The sequence below is a fragment of the Macrobrachium rosenbergii genome, chromosome 22, assembly GCF_040412425.1.
Source record: "Macrobrachium rosenbergii isolate ZJJX-2024 chromosome 22, ASM4041242v1, whole genome shotgun sequence".
Classification (NCBI taxonomy): domain Eukaryota; kingdom Metazoa; phylum Arthropoda; class Malacostraca; order Decapoda; family Palaemonidae; genus Macrobrachium; species Macrobrachium rosenbergii.
In genome coordinates, this window is record NC_089762.1 from 40,964,631 (window position 1) to 40,988,390 (window position 23,760).

The 23,760-nt window shown below is 34.3% G+C and overlaps 1 protein-coding gene across 34 annotated transcripts in view; it reads left to right on the plus strand.

Annotated features, from left to right (window-relative positions):
- mub (poly(rC)-binding protein mub) overlaps positions 1-23,760 on the plus strand; it is an 835,667-nt gene that overhangs the window by 337,312 nt on the left and 474,595 nt on the right. For 2 of the 34 annotated variants that reach the window (XM_067124742.1, XM_067124771.1), the window contains exon 1: positions 5,067-5,184. The exons of 31 other annotated variants lie outside the window; for them this stretch is intronic. The gene's annotated coding sequence lies outside the window, so the exon portion shown is untranslated. Of the gene's footprint in view, positions 1-5,048; positions 5,185-23,760 lie in introns of those variants that run through there. One more of the 34 variants, XM_067124760.1, reaches the window with a different exon arrangement.

Below are 23,760 nucleotides of genomic sequence, written 5' to 3' on the forward strand. Positions count from 1 at the left end.
AATGTCCATTCCAATTGTAAATACTTGTAAATATTTATTTGTCATTTCAAAGAATGCACTGGTAATGTCCATTCCAGTTGTAAATATTTCTGAATATTTATTTGTCATTTCAAAGAATGCACTGGTAATGTGCATTCCAATTTTAACTACTTCTTAATATTTATTTGTCGTTTCAAAGAATACACTGGTAATGTCCATTCCAGTTGTTAATATTTCTTATTATTTAGTTTTCATTTCAAAATATTTCTAAATATTTATTTGTCATTTCAAATAATGCGCTGGTAATGTCCATTCCAGTGGTAAATATTTCTTATTATTTATTTTTCATTTCAAAATATTTCTAAATATTTGTCATTTCAAAGGACGCACTGGTAATGTCCATACCAATTGTAAATATTTCTTAATATTTATATGTCACTTCAAAATATTTCTAAATATTTGTCATTTCAAAGGATGCAGGTAATGTCCATTCCAATTGTAAATATTTCTTAAGATTTATTTTTCATTTCAAAATATTTCTAAATATTTATTTGTCATTTCAAAGAGTGCTCTGGTAATGTCCATTCCAATAATAAATACTTCTGAATACTTATTTGTCATTTCAACGCTTACAGCTGACGATGTTGTTTCCATCTTCGTGATGTTAGCAGTCACGAATAACTTTTCACGAATCCGTAGGCCGTGTGCTGACGAACGTCTGCTAACGAGCCCACGAAATCCCTTCCTTGCCCCGAAGGCTTATTAAGATAAGTTGGATGAATTATGAATAATCAATTAGGACCTCCAGGCTCGTGTGTATATGTGTACCTCTCCTCCGTTCATCCATTTTGGGGAATTTAGACCATTAGCTCCAAGGCCAAGTCTTTGAAATTGTACGTCGGAAATCTTGATGATTTAATTATAAGGTTTGGGTTTTTTTATTTTAATTTTTGAAAAGTATGGAGTTTATTTAAGGGGTCGTAGGGTACTGAGGATTTTTTTTTTCAAGATGAGGTTTTTCGAAAAGTTTAGTCCATTGTTCGTGAACTATGCGTTTATTATTATTATTATTATTATTATTATTATTATTATTATTATTATTATTATTATTATTATTATTATAAACAACGTGTGTACCGAAACTGTCAATGCTAAGGGTATATATGAGGAAGTGGAGACAAATTCCAATCCTGCAATCCTTACAGTCCCTCTATTCTAAACATATATATATATATATATATATGTATGTATGTATATATGTGTGTATGTATATATATATATGTATGTATGTATGTATGTGTGTATATACTGTATATATATAGAGAGAGAGAGAGAGAGAGAGAGAGAGAGAGAGAGAGAGAGAGAGAGAGAGAGAGAGAGAGACACCTTAAAGTTGTATACACACACACACACACACACACACACACACACACACACACACACACACACACACACACACACAACTATTCTTGTTTCTCCCGAGAATGTATCGATGGGTAAACCTGGGGAAAACCTTCTCCTGAGAAAAGTTCTAACCCATTCCTCTGTTTTTGCTTTTTTCTCTCTCTTTTTGGAGGTGCAAGGAACAGACCCGTATTCCCATATTCCCCTTGTCTGCCTTTACTAGTTTACCATATCAACCCTTCCTCCTCCTCCTCCACCTCCCTCCTCCTCCTCCTCCTCCTCCTCCTCCTCCTCCTCCTCCTCCTCCTACTACCAAAGTCCGTGGCCTGCCCACTTCAAACTTGCTCTCTCAAGGGTTGCCTGAACAGTCCCCAACTTTAGAATTGTTTTGCTCTGAACCAACCTATACTATCCCTTTCTCTCCCCCCCCTTCTCTCTCTCTCTCTCTCTCTCTCTCTCTCTCTCTCTCTCTCTCTCTCTCTCTCTCTCTGTTCCCCAGTACGCAACAGCAGTAGCAGTAGCAGCTGCTTGCCTCCCATATATGCAACACCTCTGTTGTTTGTGTCAGATATTTTTGCTTCCCCTCATTTTTTTATAAGGGGGTTTAAAGTTAGTTCTCTGGCTTTCCCTTTTTTTGATCTCTCTCTCTCTCTCTCTCTCTCTCTCTCTCTCTCTCTCTCTCTCTCTCTCTCTCTCTCTCTCTCTTTCACCTTTCACGCAACTTACACACCCACGCTTCTGCGTCTCTGCCAAGCTCAAATTAAATTACTCTCTCTCTCTCTCTCTCTCTCTCTCTCTCTCTCTCTCTCTCTCTCTCTCTCTCTCTCTCTCTCTCTCTCCATCAAATACTGTTTATTATGCCTTAAAAGTGCCTCAGCACCTATGTGTTCCATTATTCTTGTATTCAAAGACTGTGACTCGCCTCCATTAGCTGTTTCAGATTTGTTACAGTTCGTATATTCTGTGAATTATAAAGTATTTGTAATTTTTTTATGAGTGTTTATGTAGGGTTATTTGTCTGTAAATGATATGATTGTCGTTGTTGTCTTGTATGTCAGGGTTTGGCTGTTGTTATTTGTCAAATTCTAATGATCTATTCCTTCTAGTGTTATTTGTGCTCAGGGGAGTTTATGTGTATGTATGTATGTATGCATATATATATATATATATATATATATATATATATATATATATATATATATGTGTATGTATATATATATACTCTATATATATATGTATATATATATATGTATATATATATATATATATATATATATATATTATATATATATATATATATATATATATATATATATATATATATATATATATATATATTATATCTATAGTTATTTATTACAAGTTTCCTTAATGCCATCAGTTAAACAAGTTTATGCTCATTTTTATGTTTATTCTTCCCTTTTTTCTGTTTTTGCCTTTCAGACGTTGCTTTATTAATTCGCTAAATATGTACATTTACGTTTACATAATTGTTGTCCTGTAAGTCACCTGTATTCTGCATACTTTTAATCGCATGACTGATTGTTAATAAAACATATTGTTAATGAAGAATTAGGCTGAATGAAATAGGAGACATCTTACAAGTGTAAGCAAGTAGTAGTAATAATAATAATAATAATAATAATAATAATAATAATAATAATAATAAGAAGAAGAAGAAGAAGAAGAAGAAGAAGAAGAAGAAGAAGAAGAAGAAGAAATTCACAATCTCGTGAAAAACAGGTTGTGTAAGAAAAATCAACAATTATATAGTAAATTGTATTACTTTGCAAAAGACAAGAGCAAAGACTTTCGAACACCTTTACATTTTTTATTACACAATAATAATAATAATAATAATAATAATAATAATAATAATAATAATAATAATAATAATAATATTATAATAAAATAATAAAAGCTTGAGGTCCAACGTATATTGTAACTTTGCATTTCGGAGTTCAAATCCAGAGGCCACTGATGTCAGCAACTTCGTGGTCGCGATCATTCCGGTTGTCAAATGTGACAAGTTAGCTAATCATGAAATTAAAATTTTGATGGTAAACTTTCCCACCTCAATTCGCTTCGCCTTGAAACCTTATTATATACTGATGTTGTGCGTTGTGTATTCACTGTAAAATAGTTTTTGATAATTAGAGATTTTTGTTGTGGATGGCCCTGTCTTGCCCAGCGCCTAAAGCTGTTTATTTTCTTGCAGTGGATGCCCTGTCTTGCCCAGCGCCTAAAGCTGTTTATTTTCAGACCAACAGCTGTAGTGATTTTAGAGTCAGCATGCCAGGAAACTTATAAATGCCAGTTTGGGGTTTTGGTCACCGAAAACATCGACTTAATCGTGAATATGCTTCCTTTGTGACTGTAAAACAGGCTAATCTTAACGTTACATAATTGCAATATATGACACTTTATGACAGTAAATCAGGTTCCTCCTACTGTCACTTAATTGTCATTTCTGTACTTTCCTCTTTGACAGTAAACCAGGTTCCATGTACAGTCATTTAAATGTAATTTCTGTCATTTCCTCTATGGCAGTAAATCAGGTTCCTTATACAGCCATTTAATCGTGATTTCTGTACTTTCCTCTGTGACAGTAAATCAGGTTCCTTATAGTCATTTAAATGTAATTTCTGTACTTTTCTATATTACAATAAATCAGGTTCCTTATACAGTCATTTAAATGTAACTTCTGTACTGTATGACAATAAATCAGGTTCTTTATGCAGTCATTTAAATGTAATTTCTGTATTTTCCTCTATGACAGGAAATCAGGTTCCTCATACGGTCATTTAAATGTAATTTCTGTACTTTCCTCTATGACAGTAAACTAGGTCCATCATACTGTCATTTCATTGAAATCTCTCTTGATGGCAGATGCTTTGTTTGCAATGGAAATTACAAGTAAGTGTTAAGTGCGCGTTTGTTTTTGTATGTGTGTGTATGTATGTATGTGTAGGTTTGTGTGTGTGTGTTTTCTGACTTTGTACAAACTTGCAGTAAAGTCGAAACTACAAACTTCAGCATTGAGGTAGGCGACAGTGAATGGAAATTACAAGCAAGTGTACAGTGCGCGCTTGTGTGTTCGTGTATGTGCGCGTATGTGTTTGTATGTATGTATGTGTGTGTTTGTGCGTGTGTATGTGAAGTCGAAACTTCACATCTCAGCATTGAGGCAGGGGACTGTGAATGGAAATTACAAGCGAGTGTAAAGTGCTCGCTTGTGTGTTTGTGTTTGTGCCTGTATGTGTATGAATGCAAGTGTCTGCGTTTGTGCGTGTGTATGTGAAGTCGAAACTTCACATCTCAGCATTGAGTTAGGCGACCGTGAATGGAAATTACAAGCAAGTGTAAAGTTCGCGCTTGTGTGTTTGTGTGCGTTTGTGTATGTATGTATGTGCGTGTGCGTTTGTGCCTGTGTATGTGAAGTCGAAACTTCACATCTCAGCATTGAGTTAGGGGACTGTGAATGAAAATCACAAGCAAGTGTAAAGTGCGCTCTTGTGTGTTTGTGTTTGTGCGCGTATGTGTATGTATGTACGTACGTATGTATGTGCGTGTTCCGTCTTTGTTCCTCATCGCCGCTAAGCGGCGTTACCATGGAAATTGCCGACGAACGACCGTTGACATTTGATCCTGTTTCGACAGGTAGGTAGGAAACCAGATAGTCGGCGTGTATACATTGCTTTGGCTGGGTACTACTTGTCACCAGACTGACTACGTGGACGATTTATATATACAAACAAGTGGCGTTGCGGCGTTTGTGACGGTCGTGGCGTTCGTTCAGAGGTAACGATTGAGTCCTGGTTATTAAGGGAGAGGAGAGAATATTTTTGGATCTTGTGTCTGACGATAATTTTTTGTTTATTTTAGTGGGGCTTATTTGTATTGTGGTAAATGTAGGTTTACGTAATTCGTTTGAGAGTGGGTGTTAAGTGGAAAAATACTGTATGTATACGGTATATATATATATCTATATAATATATATATATATATCTATATAATATATATATATATATATATATATATATATATATATATATATATATTTTATATATTAATATATATATGTGTATATATATACGCTGTATATATACATATAAATATATATCAAATGGTAATTGGTGTTCAAGTTTGCTAGTGTGAAGTTAGGTAAATGGCGTAAATTGGTCTTATTTAAATTTACTATTCTGATATAAGTAAGCTGGTGTTTAAAGAGAGTGAAGAATGATAACAAGAGTGACGATTAACTTTCTCTCTCTCTCTCTCTCTCTCTCTCTCTCTCTCTCTCTCTCTCTCTCTCTCTCTCTCTCATTTTATATATATATTTGTGTATAATTTTTGTTTTGCGTATGTATTCTTATACATATCCTTTCTATTGGTATTCATAGGTATGTTGAGCAACCAATAACATACTGAAGTCATGTATCATGCTTACTTGTAATGGCATATTTAAAACCTCTATCAGTGCAACAACAAATCTGTTTCCCTAGTCGCTCTCTCTCTCTCTCTCTCTCTCTCTCTCTCTCTCTCTCTCTCTCTCTCTCTCTCTCTCTCTCTCTACCTCTCACCTACCTACCTACCTACCTCTCTTTCCTTACACACCATCTCTCTCTCTCTCTCTCTCTCTCTCTCTCTCTCTCTCTCTCTCTCTCTCTCTCTCTCTTTCACACACCTCTCCTCTCCTCACCTCACCCACCCACCCACCCACCTCCTACCTACCTACCTCTCTTTCCTTACACACCATCTCTCTCTCTCTCTCTCTCTCTCTCTCTCTCTCTCTCCACTAGTGCAGAGCTGCCACTGCAACTGCTGCCATATACCCTTGCCCTCGTTTCCCCTCGGTTGTTACTGCGTAGCTCTTTGAGAGCGAGGGGAGACGATCGCCGGGTGTCAGGTTGCACCTCTCTGTAAACACTGACTGTGTCGACAGATTCGGGTCCTCCTTGGGATTTTCGGGTGTCCCCTTAGACCCCATAGGTGGATTATGTCGTCTCAGGTCGGGATATTTCGTGAGGCTGCGTTATTGGGATGTGGCGTTGCTGTGGAATAGAGGGGAAAATTTAGAGAGAGAGAGAGAGAGAGAGAGAGAAGAGAGAAGTGTGTGGTGAACCATTTATTTTGGGCACCTGTTGTTTTAGTTGGGACTATATCCATGTCCCAATTAAAACACACACACACACACACACACACACACACACACATATATATATATATATATATATATATATATATATATATATATATATATATATATATTGAAGAACTATTCACTTAGGTGTGCTTATTTCATATATCTGTAGTTTTCCGACCTCCCAGCTGCGATCCATAACAGTTGACTACCACCCAGGTATATAAGTACATTCATACGCTGACAGAAACACACCTGAGTGTAGAGGGAAACGGTCTGGGACCGATCTTGGGGAAAACCCCATACTCGTATCGGACGTGGGTCTCGATAGTGGGCCGTGAGCTCTACCAATTTCACCACGAGAGAAACGAAAGTGGGCGTTGTTAAGAAAAGCTGTTATTGCGATTACGTGAATATTTTGTACAAATTGTGCAAAATGATTTTGTTGATTAGGGAAAAAATTTCTTTTTTACTTTTTTTTATTTGTTTATTAGGCTTTGGACTAAGTACTACAGCCTAAGGCGGCCATTTTTATTAAGATTAAAAGAATGTTTTATACCTAATAAGCAAAATAATTTTGCTAACTAGATAAAATTATTGTCTCACGTCTTTCTTTAGGCTCAGGATTAAGTACAGCCCAAGGTGGGCATTGTAAGGAAAAGCTGTATTGCGATTAAGCGAATATTTTATACATAACAGGCAAAATGGTTTTGTTCATTGTAGAAAATTATTTTCTCGTCTTTCCTTAGGCACAGGAACAATCACAGCCACACTTAAGCTGTAGAGAGATATTGGCATTTTACTCCGGCGGTTCCAAAACCCCCAAAGTTTTTGACTGCCCACCCACAGACAAGTCCATCTCCTTATCGAGACGGATCTCTCTCTCTCTCTCTCTCTCTCTCTCTCTCTCTCTCTCTCTCTTTTAGTCACAATAGCAGTAATGGAACGAAGTATAATGGTGGAAGCCTTTGGGTCTCAAAGAGCTAGTTAAATAATGGCAAAGGGAAATAGAAGAGAAATAGAATAATGAGCGGTTTCCGGGCGGACGCGACAAAGCGTATTATGGGCTTCGAATGAATTCTCACTCCGCCATTTTTTTTTTCTTTTTCAACCAGCCGATTTTTTTTTTTTTATGAAAACAAAGATGCGGTTTCAGTTACCGTAATGATTTAGAAGTTTTTTTCTATATATGTATTCGAGTAAGGTTTGTCGTAGAATATATGAAAGGGAAGGTTTAATAATTATAATGAGTAAAGTCTTGCATATCATTTGACAGGTATGACAGAGGGATGCAAATATGTGTTTATATACATATATATGCATATATATATAAATTACTAAACTTTCCCTAATAATTTTTCTGTCTCTTTTAAATATTCTACGACAAACTTTGCTTGAATATAATATGCTTATATATATATATATATATATATATATATTCTTATAGATACATATAATATATATATATATATATATATATATATATATATTCTTATAGATACACAAACCCAGCGTCAGGTATTTGTCAGCCAGTAGTGAGCCTGATCCCCTTCCTACGCGGCTCAATATCCGCTTGTGCGACCTCAGTTGATATTGGCTGTCGCGTACGAAGCGGCTTTATAGCGGCGAGTCCTCCTCCTCCTCCTCCTCCTCCTCCTCCTCCTCCTTGGGGAGTCCAAAGAGTTGATGTCAGGCAGCGAACGAGTGGTACGTACAATAATGATACACGAAACCGTATGGTGGGCTGGAGCTCTCTCTCTCTCTCTCTCTCTCTCTCTCTCTCTCTCTCTCTCTCTCTCTCTCTCTCTCTCTCTCTCTCTCTCTCTAAAGTTATTATTAAGAAACTCATAATAATAATAATAATAATAATAATAATAATAATAATAATAATAATAATAATGTATATTATATATTTACAGCTCTCTCTCTCTCTACATATAATATATATTATTATTAAGAAACTACATATAATAATAAAATAATAATAATAATAATAATAATAATAATAATAATAATGTATACTGTATATATATATTTACAGCTCTCTCTCTCTCTCTCTCTCTCTCTCTCTCTCTCTCTCTCTCTCTCTCTCTCTCTCTCTGAGCTCGGTAGACCTGCACTAATTTTTAAATTTTTCGTTTGTTTTTGTTTTTATTTTTTGTTTTGTTTTGTTTTATTCTGTGTGTCAGAAGGGCTTGGAAATTACGGTATCGAATTTGTAAGAATTGGCAGAGTCGTTGTTGGGTCTCTCTCTCTCTCTCTCTCTCTCTCTCTCTCTCTCTCTCTCTCTCTCTCTCTCTCTCTCTCTCTCTCTCTCTCTCTCTCTCTCTCTCTCTCTCTCTCGTGTTTTTCTAAGCCTATCAGTCTTCTATTGACAGTTGGTTCGACCGCCATGACTTTAAGATTATCTTTACGCCAACGATATTGTAGACTTTCCACTGTGACAAAATTGTCAATAAATCCGAGTGAGGTTTATCAGTTGCAGTGTATGTTGCATATTGCTCTCCTGCCGATTGAATCACTTTTAAACACTGGATTATTAATATTTTGAAGGTTATTTTAGGAACTGAATTAATATGTTTTAGCTTTTTTAGGAATGGGATTGATATTTTTAAGCTTATTTTAACAATTGAATTGATATGCTCAAGTTTATTTTAGGGATTGAATTAATATGTTTAAACTTGTTTTAGGGACTGAATTAATCTGTTCAAGCTTATTTTAGGAATTGAATTAATATGTCTTAGCTTATTTTAGGAATGGAATCGATATTTTAATCTTATTTATGGAACTGAATTTATATTTTTCAGCTTATTTTAGGAATTGAATTAATATGTTTAAGATTGTTTTAGGGACTGAATTAATCTGTTCAAGCTTATTTTAGGAATTGAATTAAGATGGTAAAGCGTATTTTAGGAATTGAATTAATACTTTTAATCTTTTTTTAAGAATTCGATTAATACGTTTAGCTTATTTTAGGAATGGAATCAATACGTTTAGGGTTATTTTAGGAATTCGATTAATACATTTAGCTTATTTTAGGAATAAAATGATTACTTTTAAGCATATTTTAGAAATGGAATTAATGTGTTGAAGCTTATTTCAGGAACTTAATAAATTGTGTAAGTTTGTTTTAGGAATAGAATTAATACGTTCAAGCTTATTCCAGCAAGGACAACCGAATCTCAATGAGGCAGGCATTCAGGATTTCGTAATGAAATGTTCAGTTCACGGCAAATGCTACGAAAAAAAAAAAAAACATACGAAATAAATTGCTAATACCAGCTCTGAAATCACCGGAGCGCTTACGTCATATTTTTTTCATTCATATCTATTGGTTCAATTCTTAATAAAAAAAAGTGAGGACCTCTAATGATTAAAAAAAAAAAAAAAATTTCATATCCACAAACGTCATTCGCGTGTTTTGAGTTTTATTGGGAATGTCATGAAAATGTAGGTTATTATATTATTGGTATTTGGTTAATCTATCCTGTGGACCGTTTGGTTGGTAATTTCTCTCTTGGGCCGGTTGTGAATCCGTTTTGATGAAGAGTTTTTTTTATGGTAGTTTGGTGTCAGATTTTTTTTTTTTTTTTTGTATCATAGTTGTTGCCTGAATTTAATGAATTTGAAAAATTTTTGATTCTGTTTTGATGATGATTTTTATTTTTATTTTATGGCAGTTTGATGGTTTCAGTTTTTTTTTTTTGTATCTCTTAGATGTCGGAGGAATTTAATATATTTTGAAAAAAAATTTGTCAGTTGTAGTTTCTTATTGTAGTTTGATATTTTCAGATTTTTCGTATCTATCTGATATTGTCATTATCTTAATAAACTTTTAAAAAGATGAGTTCCCATCACGAAATTTTAATGAGAGATTAGGATTATAAGTCAGCTCTTTGCGTTAAATCCGTTTTGATGTTTGTCACGAAATGTTGAAAAATATTAGACATATCATTAAGTTCTTTACAGTGTACCCCTCCCCTTGCATATGCTGCCTTGAATTTTGAATACAATCTTCATATTATTATAGCGTCAATTAAATACGGTGACTTGAATCCTGGACACAATTATTCGTTTTATTTTATGGTGTCTAATATTTTGTGACTAGTTTATGGTGAAACAAACTTCTATTTGTACGGCAACAGTTTTCTCATTAAAGCTTGTTATTTCTCTCATTAACGTCGGTCTTCTAAGCCTCCTTTCTCTCTTGTACTCTCTCCCAATCCCCTATGTACCTCTTCTTGCCCGCCCCTTCCCCCCTCCTCTCCAGCGGCTCCTTCCAGTTTTGAAAAGAAGTGTGGGGAAAGGCCTAGCCTCCGTTCTAGGGGTTAAAAAACGAGTACCACTTGGTGGCGTGGAATAGCTCTTATAAGGATTAACGAGTTCGTGTAACGCCGTATCCTACGTGTTTCTTTTTTCAACTTGTTATTAACGACGTAAATTTGCTTTTTTTTCCGTTTTTTTGGGGGTATTTTTTTCATTTTATTGATGATTTATTGTAGAAATAATGTTCATCTCCTTACGTGTTTCTTTTTTCCACCTGTTATTAACGACGTCCATTTTTTATATATTATTTTTATTGATGATTTACAAAAATAATGATTGTCTCCCTACTTGTTTCTGTTTTCAAAGTGTTATTAACTACGTAAATTTTTTTATGTATATTTTTTATTGATGATTTACAGAAATAATGGTCGCCTCCCTACGTGTTTCATTTTTCAGCGTGTTATTAACGACGTAAATTTGCTTTTTTTCTTTTTTATAAATAATTATTTTATTTTAATGATGATTTACAGAAATAATGATTGTCTTCCCGGGTGTTTCTTTTTCAAACCCTTTATTAAAAAATTAGCTTTTTTGTTTTTGTTTTTTATAAATAATTATTTTTATTTTATTGATGATTTCCTAAAATAATGATTGTCTGAAATCGTGCTTCACAACCTTTCTCAAAATATTGGACAAATGAAAACTTCTTTATTATTACTGTATATCTTAATGACACACACACACACACACACACACTCACACACAATTCTTGTTCGTTTGTGAGACATGCGATGGGTTTTGACATCACAGCTCGTGTGGTCTTTTTAGTACAATAGTTCAGAGTTGCAAACAAAAGTTTTCTTTTAAGTGAAACACTATTATTCAAAAAATTACTTTCAAATTAACATAGCGTATATAACCCACTTCAAAATGTTTTACAAATAGAATTGAAGACTGACGAGTATTTAAATTTAAATGTAGTATTAATTGCGGATAATAGCAATATATTCTCTATTTCTGGCACAACACATGTATATAGAGACGTTGGAATTAGTGATTTAGTTAAACTGCTAAATACTACTGCCAGTGCTATTACTAATAATAGTAATTAATAATAATAATTGTGAGAAAATCCTTAGTGGTGTAGATGTCAATATTATATATATATATATATATATATATATATATATATATATATATATATATATATATATATATATATATATATATATATATATATATATATATATATATATATATATATATACACTCTACTGCCACTGTGAGTTCTTCACCATTTTAATGACTCATGCTATTATGAGATTTTTATGAAAATAATATTAATAGTAATAGTAATAGCCAAACGCATCTCTAATCCCAAATCTTTCTTTTCTTTCCAGGTAAGTTCAGCTGAATGCATGTACTCTCTCCAGTCGAGCAGATCTCAAAGGTAATGTCTTACTTTCTGTAACAATAAGTGTTATCAATATTGTTGTTACCATCATCGTTATCTCCGTTTGTTTTATTTCTTCTTTTTTATAGTTATTATTTTTATGCGTATAAGCGTTGTTAGTGAATGCTAATGCTATAATGTATTTTTTTTTTATTTTTACAACTACAATTTATCCTTGACTGCTCACTAATCTTTCTAAAGCCAAGTATTTCAAGAAGACTGTTAATCTCTCTCTCTCTCTCTCTCTCTCTCTCTCTCTCTCTCTCTCTCTCTCTCTCTCTCTCTTGTTTCCTGCAAAGGTAATGATGTTAAAGTTTTTATGAACTTCATATGACGTTAATTTTTTCGAGAATTTTTAAAATTATTCATGATATTCATACGATGCATTATTTTCATTTCAACGCTTGTGCCTACGTGTATGCGCGCCCGTAAGCTCGCGTTATCCTAAAAAGATTTTAAATGCGCCCTCATTATAATAATTCAGTTAAAGTTATTTCGTCGTGTTTATTGAGGGCATTGGCCGAAAGCCAGTGCCCATATTTTCCTTATCGAATCGACGTCTTAAATGCTCCCCCTCCCACCCCTGTGCCCCCCGAAATTGCCTACGATGGACCCATCTGTTCGTGTCCTTGCCGTTTAATTATACAGAGGATATGTCTGTCTGTCTGTCGTTCGGGGTGGGGGACAGGAATAGGTAGGTGAAGAGGGGGGGAAGTTAGTTGGTCGGATCAACCGAGCTTCCAAATTCATTAATAAAATGGAAATCCCTCCCCCCAAGATCGCGTGCGCTGGTGAGAGGACACCGAGCTGGTCACTGATCAGTACTGTGATCAGTACAGATCAGTAATGATCAGCTGGGATGATGTGATATGTCGCTGGTCACCGTCGTAAAACTACCAGGAGAGTTATGCTCGTTCTCTCTCTCTCTCTCTCTCTCTCTCTCTCTCTCTCTCTCTCTCTCTCTCTCTCTCTGATTAATTGTTTTGCTTAATTGGTTTCTCGTTTTCTTTTCGCCAGTTTGCCCCCCCCCCCATCTCGAGAGGAGGAGGAGGAGTGGGTAGGATTTCTGTGCGATATCCTCCTCCTCCTCCTCCTCCTCCTCCTCCTCCTCCTCCTCCTCCTCCTCCTCCTCCTCCTCCTCCTCCTCCTCCTCCTCCTCCTTCCATGCAATTAGCAATCTCGGTGCTTCCATTTGCAGTAAATATCGCCCCGACCCTACCCTTGCTCTATAAGTCATAACTCTCTCTCTCTCTCTCTCTCTCTCTCTCTCTCTCTCTCTCTCTCTCTCTCTCATCTTCTGCTACATCCTCCTCATCTTCTCTTTCCCTTATCGCCATTTTCTTCCCGCTGGGATTTATTCGTTTATCCCCTTGTTATTTTATTTTTTGTGTCTCTTACTTTCACCTTAATTTCGGTGAAAGCTTCTCGTCGTTATCCCGAAAAAGGGAGGGGAGGGGGAGGGTAGAACCTCCTCCTCCTCCTCCTCCTCCTCCTCCTCCTCCTCCTCCTCCTCCTCCTCCTCCTCCTCCTCGGTGTTAAGTCTTGTAAACGTTCGCGTGTTGGCAAAGTAAAAGAATGTGACTGACGGTTCCATTTTAATGTCTCGCTTGAGAATTTTTGTTTTATTTATTTTTTTACGTCATGCTTAAACTGTGGGCGGGGGAGGGGGTTAGGAAAGGGAAGGGGAAGGGGGAAAGCAGCAGCAGAGGTAATAATGGTCGCCGTTATTTCAGCGATTGCATCGATGATTTTCACATTCAATTTGTTTGGAATTAATTGAAGGAAACGACGCGTGATTGAAAAGTACTGCCGAGATCCTGCGTCGATGTTTTCGCATTAATCAATTATGTCGAATGGGTGAAAAGATACGTGGTTTTATGTACTGGGAATAGTGATTTTATACACGGGGAGTAGGGATTTTCTGTACTGGGAAGAGGGATTGTACATACTGGGAATATTTATTTTTCATACTGGGAATAGTGATTTTATATACGGGAATAGTGATTTTATGTACTGGGAATAGTGATTTTATGTGCTGGGAATAGTGTTTTTATATATGGGGAATATTGATTTTACGTACTGGGAATTGTGATTTTATATACTGGGGATATTGATTTTATATACCGGGAATAGTGATTTTATGTATTGGGAATAGGGAAGTTATATGCCGGGAATATTGATTTTATATACTGGGAATAGTAATTTCATATACTGGGATATTGATTTTATGTACTGGATTTAGTGATTTTATATAATGGGAATTGTGACTACATAGTGGGAATATGGATTTTATGTATTGTGAGTAATTATTTTATATACTGGGGATAATTATATTGAGAAGAGTGGTTTGATATACTGGGATAATGGTTTTATATACCAGAAATAGTGATTTTAAATACTGGGGATTGTGATTTTATATACTGGGAATAGTGATTTTATGCACTAGGAATAAGGATGTAATATAGTGGGTTTTGTGAGTTTCAATCCTGGGAATAGTGATTTTTCTATGTACTAGAAATAGTGCGATGATAATTTTTTCAAAGTTCATTTTTTTTTTTTTTTTTTTTTTTTTTTTTTTAGATAATTAAATTTGCTGGGGGTAGGTTTTGAGCCACCCTGAGGGACAGTTGTGATCGAGGCATCTTTGTTGTCATTTATTACTGAGAATAACTTTTTTTGTCATTTATTACTAAGGATATATATATATATATATATATATATATATATATATATATATATATATATATATATATATATATATATATATAGATATATAAAACCCCCGTTATAACTCATAGACGTTTTGATAACTGAGATGATCCTTAATTTTTGTTGGAACATAATCACCGTCGCCTTTGTTCCACGACAGAACGGTTGATATCCATAAATCCACAACTAAAGGAGACATTATGGAATACGTAGCAAAGATTTTAACTCTACGAAAGATGCTGGAATCAAGTCATACATCAGCCATTACCCTGGGAAGGTTAGGTAGGGGTTGAGGGTGTCCGGTGGAGGGAGAAGAAGAGAGGGGTGGGAGAAAGGGTAGGGGTAGGGGTGGTCCTAGACCCAAAACGATGTTATTTCAGCTCGCCCGCCTAATCTGGGCCTGCATTGTTGAAGGTAATGGAGAGTAATTTTGGCCAGGAGAAGCCAATCGAATCGAGGGGATTTTTCAACAGCTGTTTCTCCATTATCGAATTGCACCTGTGAAATACCCAAGAAGGCAAAGACCCCATTACACTCTACGTTGTGGCGTTGAAGAGGAAAGTGGTTCTCCTTCCCCTTATTCCCTCTTGGGTCAGGTGGGTGGGAGGGGACATGCTTTTATGTGAGGGTGTTTTTTTTTTGTTTTTTTGGGTGGGATGAAGGACGTTTTTGTCTTAGTTAATTTGTGTGTGTGTGCGTGTGTGGATGTAGGTGCTCTTCTGTGTGTGTATATTTTTTTTTTTACTCAGAAGACTAATATAAAATTTACGTATATATCCTCATTTTATGACATAAAAAATCACACGGACACTTTTATACATATAAAATATATATATATATATATATATATATATATATATATATATATATATATATATATATATGTGTGTGTGTGTGTGTGTGTGTGTGTGTGTGTGTGTGTGTGTGTGTATATATATATATATATATATATATATATATATATATATAGAGAGAGAGAGAGAGAGAGAGATTCTTGATTCCGTCCTTGACCGAAGGTGAGAAAATTTAGAGCTTGCGATAAAATATGACCATGAAATCTCACTACATAGTTGATGCGACGCCAGTTTACACTTTTCAGTCAATCAATCAATCACATCCTCCCCGGCAATCTCTACCCATTATTTTATGTGATCACTAACAATCAAATTGACAATCGCACCGCTAAGCTCTATTATATGAAATTCTGCTTTCTATTGAAGAATTCCTTAAAGCAGACACATTCCTTATCAGTGAAGGTTGGGATGTTCCTTATAATATTTAAGCTCCTTATTTGCAAAGGCTTCGATGCAATTCCCAAGACTTTTAAGGCTTTAGAAAAGCGTGGGAATGTGTGGAGTGATTCTCTGAAATGGACCCAACTCGGATAAGGGAGGAAAATTCATTTTCCAGGGGGTTCATTGAAGTCTGTTTAGGCTTCGTAATACTCGCAGTTTCTGTCACATGCTTGCGTGTATGTCTGTTTATGTCATAATGATCGTATTTGTGGTTTTTCTATTATGTCATAATGAATATGTATTTATTTGTGTGTGTATATATATATATATATATATATATATATATATATATATATATATATATATATATATATATATATATATATATATATATATATATTTATCTATATATATATATATATATATATATATATATATATATATATATATAGATGTATGTATGTATGTATGTATATATATGCTGTATGTATGTATGCATATATATATATATATGTATATATATATATATATATATATATATATATATATATATATATATATATATATATATATATATATATATATATATATATATATATATATATATATATATATTCTAGCCTTTACACATGAATTTATATCTGCATATATATATATATATATATATATATATATATATATATATATATATATATATATATATATATTATATATATATATATATATATATATATATATATATATATAATTTCGTATATATATATATAATTTCGTGTGTGAAGCCCAGTTGACTGACTAAACTTGTTTAACCCTGGAATCGACAAAAACACATCTAAAAAGTAAATTGAAAAAAAAAAGTTTGGTTTACCCACGAATTATAAGACTTTAGGAATCGTTGGAAAACGACAGCAGGGAGAGAATTCCAAAGCCTAGTCTTTGGTTGGTAGAGAGTGACGCCGAACCCCCTCCCTCAAAAAAAGAAAATAAGTAAAAAATGCGCCGAAGATTTTCGGCGCAATCGAGTTTTTTGTACAGCCGCTACAGCGCATAATCAAGGCCACCGAAAATAGATCTGTCTTTCGGTGGTCTCGGTATAATGCTGCATGAGTCGCGGCCCATGAAACTTTAACCACAGGCCGGTAATGGCCTATCCTATATCGTTGCTTGAAGCATGTTTATGGCTAAATTTGACCTTGAATACAATAAAAACTACTGAGGCTACAGGGCTGCAATTTGGTAAATTTGATGGCTGGACGGTGGATGATCAACATACCAGTTTGCTGCCCTCTAGCCTCAGTAGTTTTTAAGATCTGAGGTGGACAGAAAAAGTGTGGACGGACATACAAAGCCGGCACAATAGTTTTCTTTTCAGAAAAAGAAAAAATAAGGAACAATTTATGGTCTCACACACTGCAGTGATGGCGTCATGGTGAAGATTACTTACCATTTCCGAAATCTCCAACCACCAAATGAATAGTTATTATAAAGTAACTTTCATCTTGGCTTGCCATAAATACGTTGGACTTGGCGTGTGAAGCCATAGCTTCGCTTTAGCTCATATCAGCGAAAGAACAGGGCCAAAGTGTATTGCCCCCTCGTCTACAATGTCATTTTGGGAGCAGCCTTGCGCCATAAACCACGCTAGCACCAGGGAGTGCCAGTCGCCACATGCTTTTGCATTAGTTATGCTTCGAATATACTGAATTGCTTAAATTGTATTGATCTTGCTTCCCTGGATAAAAAAAATTATATATATTTTATATATATATATATATATATATATATATATATATATATATATATATATATATATATATATAATATATATATATATATATATATATATATATATATATATATATATATATATATATATATATATATATATATACACGTTATTACTGTTTTGTAATTTTCTATCCGTTTTCTGCTCTAGATTTTCCCATTCTCTCAACTTGACCAGACCTCCAGAATGCGGGTTGAACTAGCATTTACTCCTTTTATTTTTTCATTTTTCAACATTTTTATGTTTAATTCCGTTCTGCCAGATACATCCGTATACGGACATTTTATAATCTTCATACTTTTTGCATAAATGCACGTTGCTTTGGCTTCCACATCTCAATTCCATAAAGACTTTCTTTACTAATCTCTAAATGTAATATAACATTTACAGTCCTTGACGCAAGTCTCTTACTTATGATCTTCAAAGAAGTTTTTATTTTCTTTCTCCTTCCCACGTCATTACAGATTCGCGCAGTATCTCTCTCATCATATATTCACAGATTCTTATGTTTGCGAGAGAAGTTCGTGTTTACCACTTAGTCATTTTTCTGTAAAAGTTTATAAACTATGCTGCTTGCCTCTGCAAACACTTAAGAAGAAATACATTTACTTACTGCCATTTTTTTTTATTTGTGTGTTTGGTCGGAGTAGTTGGAAAAGGTGAGGGACTCAAGAGAAACATGGTATTTTTTGTGGAAGGGAGTGAGATTGTCTGAGGTTGAATGTGCACTGTTATTATTCCGTTATCATTTTGTGTCTGAGGCTGAATGTTCACTGTTGTTATTCTGTATTATTTTGTGTCAGAGGTTGAATGTTTACTGTTGTTATTCTGTTATCATTTTGTGTCTGAGTTTGAATGTTCACTGTTGTTATTCTGTTATCATTTTGTATCTGAGGTTGAATGTTCACTGTTATTATTCTGTATTATTTTGTCTCTGAGGTTAAATGTTCACTGTTATTATTTTGTTATTATTATGTCTGAGGTTGAATGTTCACTGTTGTTATTCTGTTATCATTTTGTGTCTGAGGTTTAATGTTCACTGTTATTATTTTGTTATTATTATGTGTCTGAGGTTGAATGTTCACTGTTATTATTCTGTATTATTTTGTCTGTGAGGTTAAATATTCACTGTTATTATTTTGTTATTTTTATGTCTGAATTTGAATGTTCACTGTTATTATTTTGTGTCTGATGTTGAATGTTCACTGTTATTATTTTGTTATTATTATGTGTCTGAGGTTGAATGTTCACTGTTATTATTTTGTATCTGAGGTTGAATGTTCACTGTTGTTATTCTGTTATCATTATGTGTCTGAGGTTGAATGTTCACTGTTGTTATTCTGTTATTATTTTGTGTCAGAGGTTGAATGTTCACTGTTATTACTCTGTTATTATTTTGTGTCTGAGGTTGAATGTTCACTGTTATTATTCTGTTATTATTTTGTGTCTGAGGTTGAATGTTCACTGATATTTTTCTGTTGTCAGTTTGCAGCTGGATGGCTCTGAACAAAAACGTATATATAAAGATTTCATTGCAGTTGCTTTTATCTTATTCAAACTCTTGTTTACATGAAAAGAGAGAGATAACTGTTAGTTCTCCGATTATTTATTTTATGATATTTACTTTCGTGTTTTCATGAAACATTGAACTATCATTTATTTTATGTTTTCATGAAACATAACTACTTACTTTCGTGTTTTCATGTTTTCATGAAACATTGAACCACTGTATGCTTGACGATGACTTTTATCCACTGCCATGTTTATAGTTAGGATTCCAACCAAATTGATAATAAGAAACTTGAAATTTAGAGTGCATCTAAATGTATGTAGCTAAAATGGAGGAAGAATAGAACGTAGGAACTGATTGATTATATATAATAACACGAAGCTTATAGAAATGTTAATGGAGATCTGTTTAGTAAACTTTGAATTTACGTATTGAATATAATGATATAAAGCTTATAGAAATATTTATGGAGACCGATCTATTAAACTTTGAATTTACTTATTGAATATGATAATATAAAGCTTATAGAAATATTTATGGAGACATATCTATTAAACTTTGAATTTAGCGATTGAATATGATAATACAAATCTTCTAAAATATTTAGGAAGACTGTATATTAAACTTTGAATGTACCTATTGAATATATAATAATATAAAGCTTATAGGAATATTTATGGAGACCTATCTATGAAACTTTGAATTTACTGATTGAATATCATAACAAATCTTTTAAAATATTCATGAAGGCTATTTATTAAAGTTTGAATTTACTGATCGAATATAAAAATACGAAGCTTACATAAATATTTATGAAGACCTTTATTAAATACGAAGCTTACAGAAATATTTATGAAGACCTAATAATTAAACATTGAATTTACTGATCGAATATAACCATCCAAAGCTTGTAGAAATATTTTTGAAGACCTGTTTATTAAACACGAGGAATATATATGAAGACGTATTTATTAAACTCGAAGCTTACAGAAATATTTATGAAGACCTACTTATTAAACTTTGACGGATATCCCAGAAGTGGCAGGTCGCGTCGGCCTCACCTCTCGGCCAAAAGAGACCACCTTGAATTGTTTATAAAGATTTCCGACGCTCCCCAGCGGAGACGGAGAGATATTGAAAGAAATATTGAGACACTGTGTTGACATCGCTTCATGCGAGTAACGACGGCGAGATTATATTTACGAAGCCCTCCAAAGCAAAAGCGAAAGGCAGTTACGTCGGCGTTTGATATATACATACTTTTTTCTAATCTCTTATTGATATGCTTTGGCAAGTGCTGGGAGAATATTGACTGACCGAGTCAGTTACTCACAACGTTTTTTTTTTTTTCCTTCACTTTTTTTTATTTTTTCTGTTCGAGCGTTTTTTTTTTTCCTGTTCCTCTTCCACCTTTTTTTTTTTTTTTTTCTTGTTCCTCCCCACTTTTTTCTTTTTTTCTTTCAGTTCTTTGCACGTTTTCTTTTCTCATTCCGTTTTTAATTTTTATATTCTTCTCTACTTTTTCTTTTTTCTTCCTTTTTTTTATTTTCTGTTCCCACGTTTCCTGGTTTTATTCCGGTTTTTTTTTTTTTTTAGTTTTCAGTTCCTCCCCACGATTTCTTTTTTCTTCCCGTTTTTTTTTTTCCTGTTCCTCCCCACGTTTTCTTTTTTGCTTCCCGTTTTTTTCTGTTCCTCCCCACGTTTTCTTTTTTCTTCCCGTCTTTGTTATTTTCTGTTCCCACGTTGTCTTTTTTATTCCGCTTTTTTCTGTTCCTCCCCACTTTATTTTTTTTTCTTTTCTTCCGTTTTGTTATGTATTCTTTCAGGAGTCGCGAGCGGCGGCTTCTACGCCAACAAGGGAGAGGGAGTGTTTCTCGGAGGCTTTTGATGCCAAGTTTTATTTTTTTTTTTTTTTTTTTGGTGGGGGGGCGGAGGTTGGGGGCATTTATACTCATGGTCTAATATGCTGAGGGTTAGATCTCCACATGATTGAAGCTCAGAACATGTTGAAATTGCCCCTTTTCGTTACCAAGTACTTACGAACACGAGATGATGCAGAACTACGAAGTTGTATTTTGAAACAGCTGTCAGTGGCCTTCAGCGAAATGCGTATTATTTTTCAGTTATAGAAGCTTGCTGATTCCGAAACAATAATTAGAAAGTAATGAGGTACTTACCATTAAAATTATAATCGGATGACTGATTAAGTACAGATGAAAACCGGGGAAAAAATTGAATGTTTGCAATATAACTTAGAGAGCCAATATTTTTACTAATAACGAGTTTGGTAATGTTCAGTCTTTTACAGACTAGACAATGAAGTGTTTGGCGATGTGCCATATTTGCTTGGTCAGTCTTGATCAGGATGTTAAGGCTGACCGTGAAGAGTGTCCTTTAAGAAACCTCATGAAGGTACTGAAAAAAAGTGTTTTGTTAACGTTCTATTTTACTTGAATTGATATTATTTGGTATACGTAGTTATATTTACTGCCAAATTCTGTCAAGTCTTAACCCTTCTTTGGCTGAGTCGGTTGAGCTTGGGACTGTCACTCGATGTACTGAAAAAAGAGTGTTTTGCTTAACGTTCTATTTTCCCGTTGCTAAGTAACCAATTGGTTCTTAGCCACGTAAAATAAGCCTATTTCGGTAGCCCTAGAGCTGTTAATCAGCTAGTGGTCTGGTAAACTAAAACTATACTTAACTTAATTTTTCTGTCAAGTCTTTTTCATTATTGTCTGATTTTTCACGAGGAAAGATCAATAGGTTGTTTGATTGTTAAAGGGAATCACCGAAGAATTGCATGATGATTTGCAAATTATTTTAGGTGTACTCGGAAGTGTAGAACATATTACTACATAATTTTCCCAGGTATATATAATGTTTTTATTGCCTGCGTACTATGTTCATTATGCCAGTTTAATTCTAAAAAATATAAAATTATTTTTAATTACTTATTTTCCTTGTTAATGTAAAATGCTTTAATTACACCGACAATTTTTTATATTGTAACCGAAAGAATCTGATCATTCAGGACAAATAATATTAAATTTTGGATTATTATCCAGATAAGAATATATGGAATAATAAGAAATAGTGCTTTAGTACACAGCGTTCAAAGTATTTTTTACTTTTTATCTGGTTCGTGAATTATGCTGCAAAATTTGTGACTAATCAAATCACAGCAATTTGCTTATGAACGCTGTCTCTCTGAACTCTCTCTCTCTCTCTCTCTCTCTCTCTCTCTCTCTCTCTCTCTCTCTCTCTCTCTCTCTCTCTCTCTCTCTAAAATATATATTATACATATATATAAGTATATATTTATATTTATATATATATATATATATATATATATATATATATATATATATATATATATATATGTGTGTGTGTATATGTATATATATATGTGCGTGTGTGTGTGTGTGCAGTCTCTCATCGTTGTTTATTCTACTCAACCGATGCTGAATCATTCACTCGTTTAGAAGAACAACCTTTTTATAGATATAATTTGAGAAATAATTTGTTCAGACAAGATTTGCATCCTTGTTTCACATTATACACCAGAGGAAAAATGAGTTCGGTCGTTGCTGAAAGAGAGAGAGAGAGAGAGAGAGAGAGAGAGAGAGAGAGAGAGAAGAGAGAGAGAGAGAGAGAGAGGAAAAAGAATTAACGCCATGATTCAACGTTGGAAGGCCACAAACACGATTATACTCGTTGCTGCTGGAAGCGCTGTTCGCCGCTAAGGGAAACAGTTGGTTTTGATGGATGGTTTACGCTGAGAGAGAGAGAGAGAGAGAGAGAGAGAGAGAGAGAGAGAGAGAGAGAGAGAGAGAGAGAGAGAGAGGTTTTTGGACAACCTTCATTATGGAATGTGGAAGAGAGAGAGAGAGAGAGAGGACAGAGAGAGAGAGATGGGATGAGAGAGAGAGAGAGAGAGAGGGTTTGGACAACCTTCATTATGGGATGTAGAGAGAGAGAGAGAGAGAGAGAGAGAGAGAGAGGAGACGGACGTTTTGGAAATCCTTCATTGTGAAGGTGGGAAAGAGACAGACAGACAGACAGAGGCTTAGAGAGGCTTAAAAGAAAATATTTAGAAAGCCATCATTGTGGAATGTAAAAAAAAATAAGAGAGAGAGAGAGAGAGAGAGATTGGAAAAGGTTTCGGAAACCCTTCACTGTGGAGGTGGAAAAAGGAGAGAGACACTGGAAAGGGGGAAAAGAAACAGTTTGAAATAATGAATGAGTAGGTCAGAGCAGCACGGTTCGTGAGTATGG